Source organism: Orcinus orca, chromosome 11 (genome assembly GCF_937001465.1).
Source record: "Orcinus orca chromosome 11, mOrcOrc1.1, whole genome shotgun sequence".
Classification (NCBI taxonomy): Eukaryota; Metazoa; Chordata; class Mammalia; order Artiodactyla; family Delphinidae; genus Orcinus; species Orcinus orca.
Window position 1 is genome coordinate 75,848,420 of NC_064569.1, and position 15,009 is coordinate 75,863,428.

General features: G+C 40.8%; 2 long non-coding RNA genes across 2 annotated transcripts in view; both read right to left on the reverse strand.

Moving 5' to 3' along the window:
- Positions 1 to 15,009, reverse strand: part of LOC125960545 (uncharacterized) — a 154,499-nt gene that overhangs the window by 33,737 nt on the left and 105,753 nt on the right. The gene's annotated exons all lie outside the window — the stretch shown is intronic.
- Positions 1,968 to 14,744, reverse strand: LOC125960542 (uncharacterized). The gene is made up of 3 exons (XR_007470321.1): positions 14,431 to 14,744; positions 12,462 to 12,573; positions 1,968 to 2,057 (listed from the first exon to the last, which is right to left on the reverse strand). It is a non-coding gene; the product is annotated as an uncharacterized LOC125960542 (long non-coding RNA).

The following is a 15,009-nucleotide window of genomic DNA, read 5'->3' on the forward strand; positions in this document are numbered from 1 at the left end:
TACACTGCTATAGTTATCAAACATTTAAATAATGTGATATAGTGATATTTGTACTCCTTTATCAATGCTTTAAATAATAAGAGCTGATGAAGGGTGAAATGGAAGAAAATAATGGTTCGAGATGCCTGCAAAAACCATCAGATGTTATGAAAAGATCTGTGATTTCTATGGCGACAAAGTCACAGTGCTAACACCACTGCAGCTTGTTGCCTGCATTCTTCCTAGAAGGAAAAGCTAGGTTTCAGGGAAAGTTGAGATAAAATAGAGATGCAGTGTTTTCCCATTCAAATTCATGAACCAGAACAACGGAAATAAAGGGAAGGAGGTTGCAGATGATAATAATTACAATAAAAACAGAACTATAATAACAAACAACGTCTGCTACAAGCACAACAGCTGCCATCCATGGAGACTCTTCCCTGTACTACGTGCTTTCCATGTACCATTTCCTTTCATCCTCACTCTGAGGAAGGCATCCTCTTCCCACTTTACAGATGAGTCTTAGGGATTTTAGAGAACTTGTCAAGGATCAAAGCTAATGAGCAGCTGAGCCAAAAATGGAAGTTAGGGCTGTGGCTGTCAGATACCAGAGCCCACGTTCACTGTGTCTCCTTGAGAGAGGGGCGTGTGTGTGTGTGTGTGCTTGTGTGTGTAGAGGGAGAGAGACAGTGAGAGAGAGATATGAATGCCAAGAGATGCTGTTTCCTTTTCGCATCCATGCTCATGTCCCACTGGTATGGAATGAAGACATCAGTGCCAGAGATGATAGGAGCCTATAGATCATCAACACCATCGAAAATCTTCTCAAAAACACTGCAAAGGAAGACCTATGCAAGGAGACCAGCTCTCTCAGCGAGTAACATACCACAAAGCCTCTGTAATTTTTACAGCACAGTGATGGCACATGATTAGTTAGTCAGATCACCTGAATCTGGGTGGACCTAGCTCTCCATGCAACCACAAACGTGATTCATAAGCAGGTACTACCCCTGACTGAATCACACACACCGGTTTCTCAATAAGACTGCCAGGTTTGAGGGAGGAAGGAGAACAAATTATTCAAAATGGTGTTCAAGCAGGATCTGTTTCTGTTTGGGTCATCAGATGAGACCCGGACGTCAATCAGTAAGTTGCCAGACCAGACTAAGCTTCATTTAACACAATCCAGCACGGCAGCAGCTTTCCTGGTAGTCACATCACATCAATGACTCATGTTGGATATATTGTCAAATAAAATCTCTCAGCCTTTGTTATACACATTGCTGCTAAGCCATGTCACATCCTGAAAGTGTGCTGTTGGTGTTCTGGACCCAATTATAAGTGTCTTTCAATTATCCCTATTAAATTTAATTCTATGGCCATGTCTCATCAGGCAAACCTGTGACCATTCTATTTTTACATTTCTTTCATTATTAATGAGCATGTCCTGATCATCAGTGAACACTGTTTCCTCTTCTTCTCTAGCCAACATTTCAGTGATCTCTTCTAGAACCTGACATGAGGTAATCAGGAAGCTATATAGCTTGAATTCACTTTCCTCCTTCTTGAAAGAATCCACTTTCACTTTCCTCCTTGAAAAATCAGATGAGGGCTTCCCTGGTGGCACAGTGGTTGAGAGTCTGCCTGCCGATGCAGGCGACGCGGGTTCGTGCCCCGGTCCGGGAGGATCCCACATGCCGCGGAGCGGCTGGGCCCGTGAGCCATGGCCGCTGGGCCTGCGCGTCCGGAGCCTGTGCTCCGCAACGGGAGAGGCCACAACGGTGAGAGGCCCGCGTACCGCAAAAAAAAAAAAAAAAAGAAAAAGAAAAAAAGAAAAATCAGATGAGCATTTGCCTATCTTATCTTTCACCTTCTCTCCCATATCCACAACTTCTCAAAGTTCCCTCAGCTGTGGTATGTAATTTGTTTAGGCCAGAAGAATGGACTATTTGAACACCTGTACTTTCACTCACCTTAAATACTTTTACTTCTCTTTTATCAATTCTTGCTCAGTCCTTTTCAGTTCAAGGATCATTTTGCTTCATTTATTCAATGGGACACTGAGTGTGTTCTAAACACTGAAAATTCAAAGATAAGTATGTTCTCTGACTTTTAGGAAGCTTTCAGCTTATTGGAGAAAACAAATGTGCAAACAGATAAATTGTATGTGATAATTAGGAGTCAAAATAGCTTATATAATAGAGTCTATTGACTCATGTAATTTAAAGGTCCAGAGGTAGGGTAGACTTCAGGCATGGTTTGATTTGGGCTCCTTCAGTGGTGTGCTGGAATGTCTCTAACAACTAACTGACTCCAGAGAACAAAGCTTTGATTTATAGTGTTTGCCAATATCCATGTTGTAAATACTCCCACCATGGCCTGTTTATTTCAAGCTCCCAACATGAAGTCACTGAACACAGAATTGGGACAAGATGTACATATCCATCTCTGGGCTGATGCAGGCTAGCTCCAACACACCATTGCCACCCTCATTTCTCTACAAGTCTTATGGTTCTTCCATCCTCTGGGGGCTGGTTTTGTCCTGATGATGCAACCAGGAACTGGGACTGTATACTTTCTTGCTAGTGTCTAGTAGAAGAACAAGCTTCTCTTCCCTTAATCATCAAAAAAATTCCTGAGCTCCCCTGAAATAATCACTGTACCCCCCAAAATGGTACTCCCAGCTGGCTTAGCCTTGGGCAATGTGTTAAATAAGTAATAGTAACTTGTCTCCCACGGCTCTTCATTTCACCTACCAAGTGCTCCTTGTTGGACAGAATCAGCACCAAAAACCTTTTCTCTGAAAGGTGAAATTATTAGCAAGACAAGAAAATAGCTTGTTTATATTTATCCATTACAATGGCTATACTAACCAGATCTTTTCAGGATTGAAATACTCATCCCCCACCACTGCTGGAAGGGGTTGCTGTTGATGGTTCACAGCTGAGTTCCTCCCCAGGCATTGCCCTTGCCAAAAGGAGCTGCCTGCTCCTCTTGGGAAGAAATTGCCTTGAAGGACAGGTTAATGGGTTGGTACAAAAGCCCTACCTCAACTCAGACATCTCTGAAGGGCTATCCCAGCTCCAGAGCTCACGTGGGGGATCAAGGGAGGCTCTTTTTGCAACCACAACATTTCCCTCTGCCTCATCGAGCTTCCGTTGCTCCATTACATTGTTCCTGTGAGCATCTCTCCACCAAATCTCCTGCATGCAAATCTCAGTGTCTATTTCCAGGGAACCCCACCTACAATGCCCATCCTTGAACCAGTCACTGGGATGTTCTAGACAAATCAGAGCTCATCATTGAAGCCAGAGATGGTGTCAGTCTCACTACATCCCATCCGCCCCACTGTGGGAAAGGGTTAGAATGGATCTTGAGAGGTAACCACACTATCTGCTACGCAATACAACATGCTGAGTGATGTAAAAGACAAATGTACAATATCACAGTCCAATGACTGGTACATTGTAGGTGCTGAGAAAGAAAGAAAGCAGCCCCTGACATCTGGAAATAACCACAGCTGGAGCCCAAAAGCATTACAGGCTGGTCTGACACTCAAAGCCCAGCAATTCTATTCCCAAGTTGGACATAAACAATCTCACAGAACACCAACCTCAGACAAGCTTACTCTGAACCATGATAGAATGAAACAAAACAAGGCCACTGTATAACTTTGTCTATGCAGAAACAAAAACAGGGTCACTGTGCCACCCAATCACAGGATTGCCCTTGCTCTCTGGTGGCTTCCAATCTAGAATGGATCCTCGATATCTCAGACCCTCCCCAAATTACCCAAATGAAGCTCAAATCTTAGAAGTTCTTCCTAACACTCTGTTACTGAGACACCCCATGGTTCCCCAAGGAGTATGTTCTCCCTCCATCAATGAGTAAGAAGCCCATCTTGCTTCATTGTCAGCATGTTCCTGGTGGTCTTTGGCTAAAGGGCATTGACAGCACTTGGTAAGCATAGGTGGAGTGAATAACTGGGTGTATAAAGGGTGACTGTGCCACCCCTCTTTCAGGGGAGCCTTAACTGAGGAGCTGACCTTTGTGCTGGTTCTTGAAGGATGGTTGGGCTTTCCCAGGCAAGCAGAGTCAGAGAGAAATCAAAGGAAGTGGCATGGGCAAAAGCTGGCTTCAGAAAAATGAAAGGGGAAGAACCATGTGGGTGGGGTGAACCGGGAGGATGTTGTGACCAAATACGGAGATCTTTCTAGGTCCACTTAATCTTGTAGACAAAGAGGACAGAAAAGTGGGAGGTAAAGTGCTCTAAATTTGAAATCTGGTTGAAAGGAGAATTCCTTGAGTAACTATTATTAATTTTTTTTCTAACCCTTTTTCCTTCTCCTTTTTTTCTATATGGAAAGGGTGTAGAAGTTGAGGGGACGGGGATCTTGCTTTTGTTAAATCAAAATTGCATATTTTGAGTTTTCCCAGTTTTTCCAATCTTAAGTTTAAGGCACATGCCTGGCAACACCAAGCCCTTTACTCCTTGAATATTGTGAATTCTGAGTAGATCTGAAAATTGAGAGGTCAGTGGTATAAGTTTGAGTCTGAGTCTGAAAGCCCAAGAATCAGAGTGCTAGTGTCTGAGGGCAGGAGAAGATGGATGTCCCAGCTCAGACAGAGGGCAAATTTGCCCTTTCTGTGCCTTTTTGTTTTATTCACGCCCTCAAGGAATTGGACAATGCCCACCTAACACTGGTGAGGGTGATCTTTACTCAGTTCCCTGATTCAAATGCTAATCTCTTCTAGAAACACCCTCACAGACAGAAATAATGTTTTAGCAGCTCTCTGGGTATTCCTTAGCCCAGTCAAGTTGACACATAAAATTAACCATCACACCTTACTAATTGGTCTTGTATCATATAAGTGTTCATTCATTTTAGGTCTTTTGAAAATAACATATATCTGATAAAGTTGAAGTAGACCAAAATTACCCCAGTCTCATAAATCCTCCTTAGTGCCACCCTAGACTACCAATATAGAGAATTTTGTGTATATTTGTGAAATCCATGTTTTAATATTTTTACTACATATGTACCGATAAGCCATATAAATATTATTTTGTACTTTTAAACATAAGTAGTATCACAATGTTGCATCATTTTCTTGTGCACTTTTTTCACTCAATGTTATGTTTTGAGATTCAGCTTTTTTGGTTAATATATGAAAAGATTTTAGTAAGCCTAAAGCCAGTAAAGACCATGTAAGTAACTACTATTATTATTTTCATTATTATTAATATATAGACTTAGACCATTCCCTGTAATTACTTTATAGTTATCTATCACTGATTATACTACATTTTACTTATCTATTCCCCTATTGGTGGATATTTAGGTTATTTCCAATTTTTGTCAATTTTAAACAATATCCTATAGGATATCCTTAAACAAGCCATGCTCACTATTTTCAAGAGTTTGTTTTTACTTAAAAGTGGATTTGCTGGGTTGTAAAGAGAATGTATTTTGAGTTTTACTAGGTATTGTCAAATTGCTCCCCAAAATGTCTGTAATCATAAGCAATGTATAAGAATTCCTACTTTTCTATATCTTTGCCAACTACAGTGTCAGATTTTTCAAAAATCTGTGGGTGCAAAGTGATAATCTTTGTTTTAACTTTCATTTTCCTGTTCACTAATAAGTGAGATTGGGCTTTTTTTTTTTTTAACAATTATTGTCGATTTACATCCTTAAGCTTTTTCCAGGGTCACTGATCCCTTTGAGAAGCTCCCTCAGAAAAATGCACGTATGCACACACACCTCACTTTGTATACACATCAAGGGGCTTCACAGCACCCCTGAATAACCAGCCATGGACCCCCTCAAAGTAGGGACTCTGGAGATTTTAGTGGATATAAGAACAACCTGGGAAGTGTGTGAAAATGCAGATTCCCAGGGCCCATTTTTGAGGATCCTGACTCAAGGTGTCTGGGGTAGAGTCTGAAAGGTTCGTGAAGGTGATAATTTTTAGAAAGACAGCTTTAAGGATTCCTGTACTCCCAGTTAGAAATCCTATTTCTGCTTTCCAAAATTTTCCCTTCTCCCATAGCTATGAAACAAAGGATAAAATCACCAAGTTTAATGTACAAAAGCTATAACTTGCCTTCAAACTGATGCTGTAGCTACTTTTAAATCCAGAGTTACTACTGCAGACACACCTTGTACCTCTCATCAACTTTGCCGGTTGGGGGTGGGGGTGGGGGGTGACAAGATGAATAAGTAGGGTGTCATGTGATGCAAAGAAAAACACAAGAAAGGAAAAAATTTAGGAAATTCTAAGCTATGCAGAAAATGCTACATAAAAAGCATCTCCTTACTAAATATGAACAGTGTGTGTTTGGAATGGTTTGGGTTACTAATTTTATTACATGAGCAAGCTCATTTCTTTTCTGCCAGATACTTTAAAGATTCTCTTGTGAAAAGAAGGAAATAAATTTAGTTTCCTCTCATCTAAATTCACATAAGTGTCTGTCATAAGATGAAGAAAACTGATTGCCTCAACTGCAAATAAGATATTTTCTATTTTAAAACCTAGTACTAAGGAAGCCACGAACCAGAGAATTTGTGGAGCATTTAGAGAGCGGTTAAGAATACTTTTGGTATGATAATGATGTTACACAGATACATTTCTCCCCTTTTTATTTTTCAGGTCTGCAGATTTCAAGAGAGAGTTAATCCTTGTTTTTGACTCAGTCACATGAAATGCGTTCCTTTCTGAGCTGTTCGAAGGCCAACATCCTCTTGAACCTTCGGTGTAATTCAGCTCTGTGAATGATGTCAGGAACAAGAATTAGGATCCAGTTCTAGGACTTTAGAATGACTCACTGGTTAACTTTGGTCTAGTAACAATAGAAAAATGACTCAGTTGCGCTGTCTGTGAAACTGGGGCAGTGATGCTGGCTGCCTGCCTCGCATGAAGGGATGAAGGAAGGCTAGGTTTATGAGATAACAGAGGCTTCTGGAGCAGGGGCCTTACAAGAGTGGGGAGGGGGAGAGATGCCGAGAAAAAGCCAAAGACCATGGCGGGCAGGGGGAGGCGCCACCTGACACAGGACTCTGAGTCTTACGTATAGGCTGTTCTGTAAACAATAGAGAAAACTAAATGAAGTCAGCTCCCATCCCTTGTCATTCTGGAAACTATCTTTCTACTTTTATGGGTAACTCACTGGGTTCAGAGTAAAAATGGTGGCCCAGGCTTCCTGAAATTTTCTAATGCCCACTATCTTGTTCATTTGGCCATAGAGTACTTCTCATATTATATAGATTCTCCCAATTCTAGATTGTATGTTCATTAAACATAGAAGTTATAATTGATATATAAATATATATGTGTATGCCTGGTAAAAATGTTTGGCACTTTCAAAATAAATACTGTATGTGTTGGGTAAATGAGTTCTTACACACAGAGTAAAACAAAACACACACACACAGACCCCAACATTTTTCCCCGTATTAAAGCCACAAAGAAGAAGATTGGGAGGTGGCTGGGGAGACACTTCTGCTACCATACTCATTCCTGCCTGTATTATTTATGATACAGACATGATTGCAGTAATGGAGACCAAGTAATCATACTTAAACAAAATAGAAATTTATTTCTCTCCCTCATACAACATGACTGCTCCACAGTGTCACAAACCCAAGTTCCTTCCACTTTTCTTTGGGTGTTATCCTAAGTTGCATGGTCCAGGTAGCTCACCACAACATCCACATCCTGGCTGATAGAATGGGAGAAGGAAGGAGAGCACATACTTCCTCTCAAGAACACATCTCTTCTATCCACAGCCCTTCAGCTAGAACTTAGTCACATGACCACACCAAGCTGCAAGGGAGCCTGGGAAATGTAGTCTATATTCTGATTAGCCATAAGTCCAGCTAAAAATCATTGGTCTCTAACAAAAAGAAGGCAGAAAAGAATATTGGGACAACTAGCCATCTCTGTCACACTGCCCAGCATAAAAAATAAAAGCAAAAATATGTGGATTTCCCAGTCACTAGAAAAGTCCCCAATAGACTCAGAAGGAGCTGGCACTAACTTGTCTCATGAGCGTTTTAATCTACATGAAGTCAACCCAGATGTTCATTCAGGGAAAACACTGTTCTCAACTTTGTGTATTTGCCTTTTAAACAACTTTTACTTTCATATATTAATCTCTGATATCTTTAAACATCCTTTCCTATACCAAATTTGGGTTTCCATACTGCAGCTAAAATTTTATGTTTTGGGGTTGTTTTTTTTTTACCTCTATGGGAATAAAAGCCCACTTACTTTGATTACTATACATACAAGATTTGAAGATGAATGTATTCAGTGTGGAATCAGGCATCTGCCTGCATTCAACTTAGGAAATAAGAATAAAAAGCCATAAGCTTGCCAAGAATAGGAGAGGTTATGAATGATCAGACAACCTAATAGTCATAATAATTAACCATAAAATATTGAGGACTTACTTTTTGCCAAGTGCTTTACCTGAATCATCTCATTTAGAATACAAAATAGATATAGAGATAGAGATCAAAGAGGAATATAGTACTGCTACTATCCCCATCTGAAGCTGAAGAAATCGTGTTTAGGAGAGTTGAGTAACTTGCTAAGACCACCCAGTTACCAAGTGGCAGAGCCTGGGCTTGAACTCAAGGATCTAACACTAGTATTGGTACCTTTAACCACTGAACTACACCACCATGCTGATGGAATGGAGGACTATGAGTAAATTCCCACGTGTCTTTCCCATCCACCATCACATGCATAGATACCAATCCTGTCAATCACCCTACCTGGGAGTATTGGGACACGAGAACTAAGCAAGAGAATAAAGGTTTCAACCTTGAGCATTTAAGAAGTGATCTTTGGGCTTCCCTGGTGGCGCAGTGGTTGAGAGTCCGCCTGCCGATGCAGGGGACACAGCTTCGTGCCCCGGTCCGGGAAGATCCCACATGCCGCGGAGCGGCTGGGCCTGTGAGCCATGGCCGCTGAGCCTGCGCATCTGGAGCCTGTGCTCCACGATGGGAGAGGCCACAACAGTAAGAGGCCCGCGTACCGCAAAAAAAAAAAAAAAAAAAAAAAGTGATCTTTAAAGCCTTCACAAAACCTTTGTACAATGAAGAATTTTTTTAAAAAATACTTTAAATATATTAAAAAATAGTTCTACATTTGATAATTTTCTTCTGCAATTATTAATGTTCACAAAATCTAAGCTACTCCAGATGTCACATCTACAAACTACTCTTATATAGCATTTCCTGCTATTGTAACTCATCATGTAATAATTTAAGTCTACCTCATCCATAGAGAGTGAATTCCAGGAAGGTATGTCTCTGGTTTTATTCCCAAATTAGGAAAAGAATGGGTGTCCAACAACTATTTATTGAATAAATCAGTGTTTTCCTTCAACATATCCCTTTAGCATTATTTGCAAACTAGTAGAAATGGTTAATACAAATAATTATATTATTAGATGTTGCTGTGCTTCAAAATTTGATATGAAGAACTTGCACTATAAAAAGTTTTGCTTAATCCATGTTAACTTATCACAGGAATTTAATATCTCACTGACTTGAGTGTGTCTGTGTTCCCTGTGGGATTTCATTTCTATTAATAAGTTTGTTTACTGAACTACTTTTCGCCCCCAACATTTTGTGTGGTTGGTGTTAAATTTGACACCAGCGGATACGTGAAGGAGTCAAGTCATTAAGATATCAAACTGCTTCAGAACATGGTATTTAGGCTCCAAGGAGAAGGACCCCAGGACTCATCTGTCCTTAATAAAGCCATTCTTGAAAAGAAATTCCTTCTCCCTGAGATACATCATTAATATAGCATGATTATATTCATTTCTCCCCAGAGATTCAAGGTGAAAACTTAAGGATTCTTTTCACCCTGGAATTCTGATTCTTCACCTAGGAGGACATGATTCCTACCAAGTTTACACAGATGCTTAATGGGTCAAATGCCTTGTAAAAACTGAAGGGACTTTTACTTTCTTAGGGTTTTTTTTAATGGTTGCTCTCTCAAATGCATGTTTGTTTTATTGTTTCCTTTTTCTGAGCAAGCCCTCTCTCCACACCTATCTCCTAATCCAGAGTTTCAAGTGCAGGATTGTAAAGAATGAGGATTTCCCAGGTGAGGCTTGGCCAGGGGTTTGAATACCTCCCTACCTTTTATCTCTGGTGGGAGCCCTGAGTCTTTATAGGGCTGCGTTGAAGGTTCCTCACTGAATGTTCACAGAAAGAAGACATGCAGACTGGCCAGCTGGTTTTCTTCCATGAAATTTTTCCTCCAATGTTTTATTTTGAAAATTCTCAAACTTACAGAAAAGTTGAAAGTACAGTTTAATGAACACCTATAAACTTTTCATATAGGTTAACTGGATGTTAGCATTTTCCATGTTCCAAATATTCCAAAGAATATCTATTTTCTTTCTCTTAATATATCTATATACTTATGAATATTTATATATTTTCTTACTAAACCATTTGAAAGTAAATTGCAGAGATCATACTTTACCCCTGAATATTTAAGCTTGTATTTCCTACAAAAACAAGGATATTCTCCTACATAGCCACAATACCTTGTCATCCCAAAGAAATTTACCATTGATTCAATAACATTATCTACTATACAATCCATAATCAAATGTTCCCAGTTGTCCCATAATGCACTTTACAGTTGGATTTTTGGGCAGGGAGAGGGACAGCCACGTTCATTCAAGGTTCATGCGTTGTATTTAGTTATCATGTATATTTAAGTGTTTTAAAATCTAATTCTACCTACCTCCAGCCCTGCTCTTTTTGTTTTGTTTTGTTTTTCAAGTTTTTTGAAGACTCTGGGGCAGTTGTCTTATAGAATGTCCCATGTTCTGAGTTAATCTGATTGCTTCCTTGTGATTCAATTCCGCTTAAGCAATTTTGGCAAGAATAGTACATTGTAATGCTTTCCCATGAACTTTGAACAAACTCCAGAACAAGGATTTTACCAAGGCCTCAGTGATCGAATTCAACAGAGTTTAAAAAATGTCATTTTTTAAAATGAGATTTAATATATACTCCTTTTAACAGAAGGGTGTGATGTCTACAGCAAAAGGAAAGATGGGGTGTCAAAGATTCTTGTCCAAGATTATTAATAACTTAGTATGTTTGAAAGGGGCCCTTGTCATGTCAAATCTAACAACCTTTGTTGAATAATCAGAATTGAGATTTGGGCAGGGTCAGCCTCTGCCCTTGCAAAGTGGGTAATTACTAACTTGGTGCAATTTCAGGAATGCAGGAGGCCACTCTTTCCCACTCAGCTACACTGCCTCTATTATGTGAGCAATGATTTCCATCTACTACTATTAATCATCAAAGTGCTTTAATGAATTAGCTACTATATGTCGGGTCTATGCTTAGTGTTTTATTGATCTATTTCTTACGACGACCTCATATTAGAGATGGGAAACTGAGACTCAGAGACGTAACTTCCCCAAGGGCCCAAGCAGTATGCTTGGAATTTGCAACAAAATCTGCATCACTAACTGAAGTTCCATAATTCCATGTTTCACCTGCTGCTCTTCTATTCCCCAGTCTCACCTCATTCATCAAATAGCCTTCTCTTTTTTCTCTAGAACATACACAGCACTGGGCATCCAATAGCAGCACTTCATGCCAATAAGTCCCCCTAGAAATTATGACTAATATTATGTGTGTCATGTCTGCTCTGTGCCAGGCACCTCGCTGAATCCTCTATACACCACAGCTCATTTACTCTTCCCAAGAACCACATAAAGAAGGTGTATATTAATTATGTCCTATGGCCACTCGGCTAGTAAATGTCAGAGTGGGGGTCTGAGCCAAATCTGACTACAGGCTTGAGCTCCTAACCTTTCAGCCTGGATGAAGGACTAACATGGCAACCCTGGACAAATACAGTGGCCCAGAGACTTGCCAGTAGTAATAAAGGCCACAACATTAATTCATTAAGCTCTGAACTCCTCTGCCCCCATGCTGCTAGGAGGACAACTAAAAAGAGACTCACAAAACATTCCCCTAATGGCCCATTAACTCATCAGCTCCTGTGAGCAAATCACTGCATGACATTCCTCTCTCACAGAAAAGATTTATCTTCCTGTATCCAGAAAGAACCAAGACACCACTCACAGGAAGAGCACACACACACTCTATCTCTATTTGTTATCCAGCCTACACAAAACCTTTGAAATGACTGAGTTTAATAAAGATGTTTCCCTGAAGCAAATGCTCCAGACTAAAATCAGAACACAGTCTGACTATGATCACTGTGTCTATAGCAAGGATATCCCCAAGACACAAACAAACCAAAAAATCAACTTAGCCAAATGCATCCAACCTGTTCTCCAGGCTCTTCTAATGAGCAGGACATCCGGAAGGTGAGGGAAGTTGGATAAACACCTCCTGGGTGCCTGCCTTATCCATACCCTGTTCTTTGACAACTGTGCCTCACCCATGACCCCAGCTCCTTACCACAGCTGATGGGACCAGGAGTACAGGAGTAGATCCTTGTTAGGGCACCTCTCCTAGAGACCAGAATTCCGGAACTCCTCTTTCTTGTCTTAAACTGAGAAGAAACGCCAGTCTTCAAAGGGAGGAAAAACAGAACAAAGCAGGTTCTCTGAGAAAGAGAGACATCAATCCAAGTGGACTTGTGGCAGCCACAAATCTCAATTTGCCCTCAATACGTCCAGTGACCCCTCTATACATCCTTGGTTTATTTCCCTTCCCATTTCCAAAGTACATATTCACCCCTCTTCAAACTCCAACCCTCCCATGCCCACCTGCCCTCTCATTTGAGTCCTCAATTATATCCCCTATTTTCCTTCCACAGGCTTCTCACTCTCATGATTATGCCCCCTCTGCTGGATTATTCCCATGAATATACAGTAATTATTGCCCATCTTTAAAAAAGGAAGATCCTCCCTTTTCCACACATCCTCTTCCAGCAACCACTTCATTTTCTGCTCCTCTTCAGAGCAAAGGGTTATCTCTGTTTACTTCCTCCACTTTTAAAATGTTTAATCTTATACTCTCTCTTCAGTCCACTTCCTTGCCCATTGCATGATGAAGACTGGTCTCATCAAGGTTTCTAATGATGTCCATGTTTGCCAAATCTAAGGATCCCTCTCCTAATCTTTTCTTACTTGGCTGTTTGCAGCATTCAGCAAAGACGAGCATTACCTACTTCACAAAGTTTCCATGACATGGCTTTCTCCTGGCTTACCTTCTACCTTGCTGCCTCATCTCCATCAACTTCACTGGATCTACCTTATTCTTTGTTCTCCAAATATTGAGGAAAAGGAGAGTGGATCAGGAAAGGTAGGAAAGCAAATACAATTGTGCATTATGGATCTGCCTTCCCCTTGGGATCAAGCATGATTGACTGCTTCATCTCCCAGGATCAGCTTCCAAAAGGCCACATGAATGATGACATCTTAGAACTGGCTTTCAGAGAGACGAAGAGGGAAGAATTTATTTCCTCCCTCCCATTCCCCAATGGCCAGAGGTTTACTCCATGGAGAACAGACTCCTCCTCACTTCCTAATTGCTTCTACAAAGGCACTGAGCAGGTCTGCATCAACAGGGAATCCCCAGGATGGAAGGTGATAGGCACCTGGGAAACAGGACTTTGTCAGGTTACACCCACAAAGTCAGTGGGAGCCCACACAGAACCAACAACAGAGGCAGAACAAAAACGCAAAGGTTCCTGTGTCAGGTGAGGCAGAGAGCACCAGAAATAACTCATAAGAGTTGTCTTATACAACATCCCTGTCCTATCCTCCCAGCTCCAGCCTTGCCTATTGACATTTCCACATCAATGTCTAAAAGGCACATTAATGTGGTCAAAAGAGAACGTTTCCTCCCTCCCTACCCCAACATGTTCCTCCTATGTCTTCTCTATCTTGGTCAATAACATCTTATTTATTTATTCATTTACTTATTTATGGCTGCGTTGGGTCTTTGTTGCTGTGCGTGGGCATTTTCTAGTTGTGGCAAGCGGGGGCTACCCTTCGTTGCAGTGCATGGGCGTCTCATTGAGGTGGCTTCTCCTGTTGTGGAGCATGGGCTCTAGGCACACGGGCTTCAGTAGTTGTGGCTTTGGGCTACTAGAGTGCAGGCTCAGTAGTTGTGGTGCACAGGCTTAGCTGCTCTGCGGCATGTGGGATCTTCCCGGACCAGGGCTCGAACCCGTGTCCCCTGCATTGGCAGGCGGATTCCTAACCACTGCGCCACCAGGGAAGTCCAGTCAATAACATCTTAATCCAATCAGTTGCTATGCTAAAAATTGAAGAGTTACCATTGGTTTCCTCTCATTGCCCTCCCCTCCCCAATTCATCTACCAGTAGATCCTGTTGGCTCTAGCTACAAAATGCATCCCAAACCCATCCACTTCTCTCTGTCTGCCCTACAGCCAACCTAACCCCATCCATCACCATACCTCAGGTGGACTCTTCTGGACCTGACTGGCTCTCCTGCTCTTTACTCTTCCACAATACAATCTTCACACAGCTGCAGCCAGAGTGAGCCTCTTTTTTTATTTTTTACATTTCACTATAAAAAATTTTCAAACATAAACAGAAGTTTGAAACAGTTGTAACAATATTAATAGTAACAATATTAACAATAGTGACAACAGTAACCAAAAAAAAAAAAAAAACTGATGGTGAATCAAAACTCCATGTGCCCACCTTCAACAAGTATCCAATCATGGCCAATTCTGTTTCATTTCTATCTCTAATTTTGAGATAAATCCCAGATACCATATCATTTGATTTATGATTTTGCATAAGTTTCTATCTCTTAAAGATACAAAGTTCTTTAAAGGACTTTCAAAAGGAAAGATCAATAAAAATTGCAAACAAGTTTTTAAAAACCATAACTACATAACATTACAGAGTGTTCTTTTTAAAAGGTGAAGCAGGTCATGCCATTTCCTTGCTGAAAACCTTCCAGTGGCTTCCCATCACGCTTTGAATAAAGCAAAACCCCTTATTAAGGTTTAGAAGGTCCAACCTCA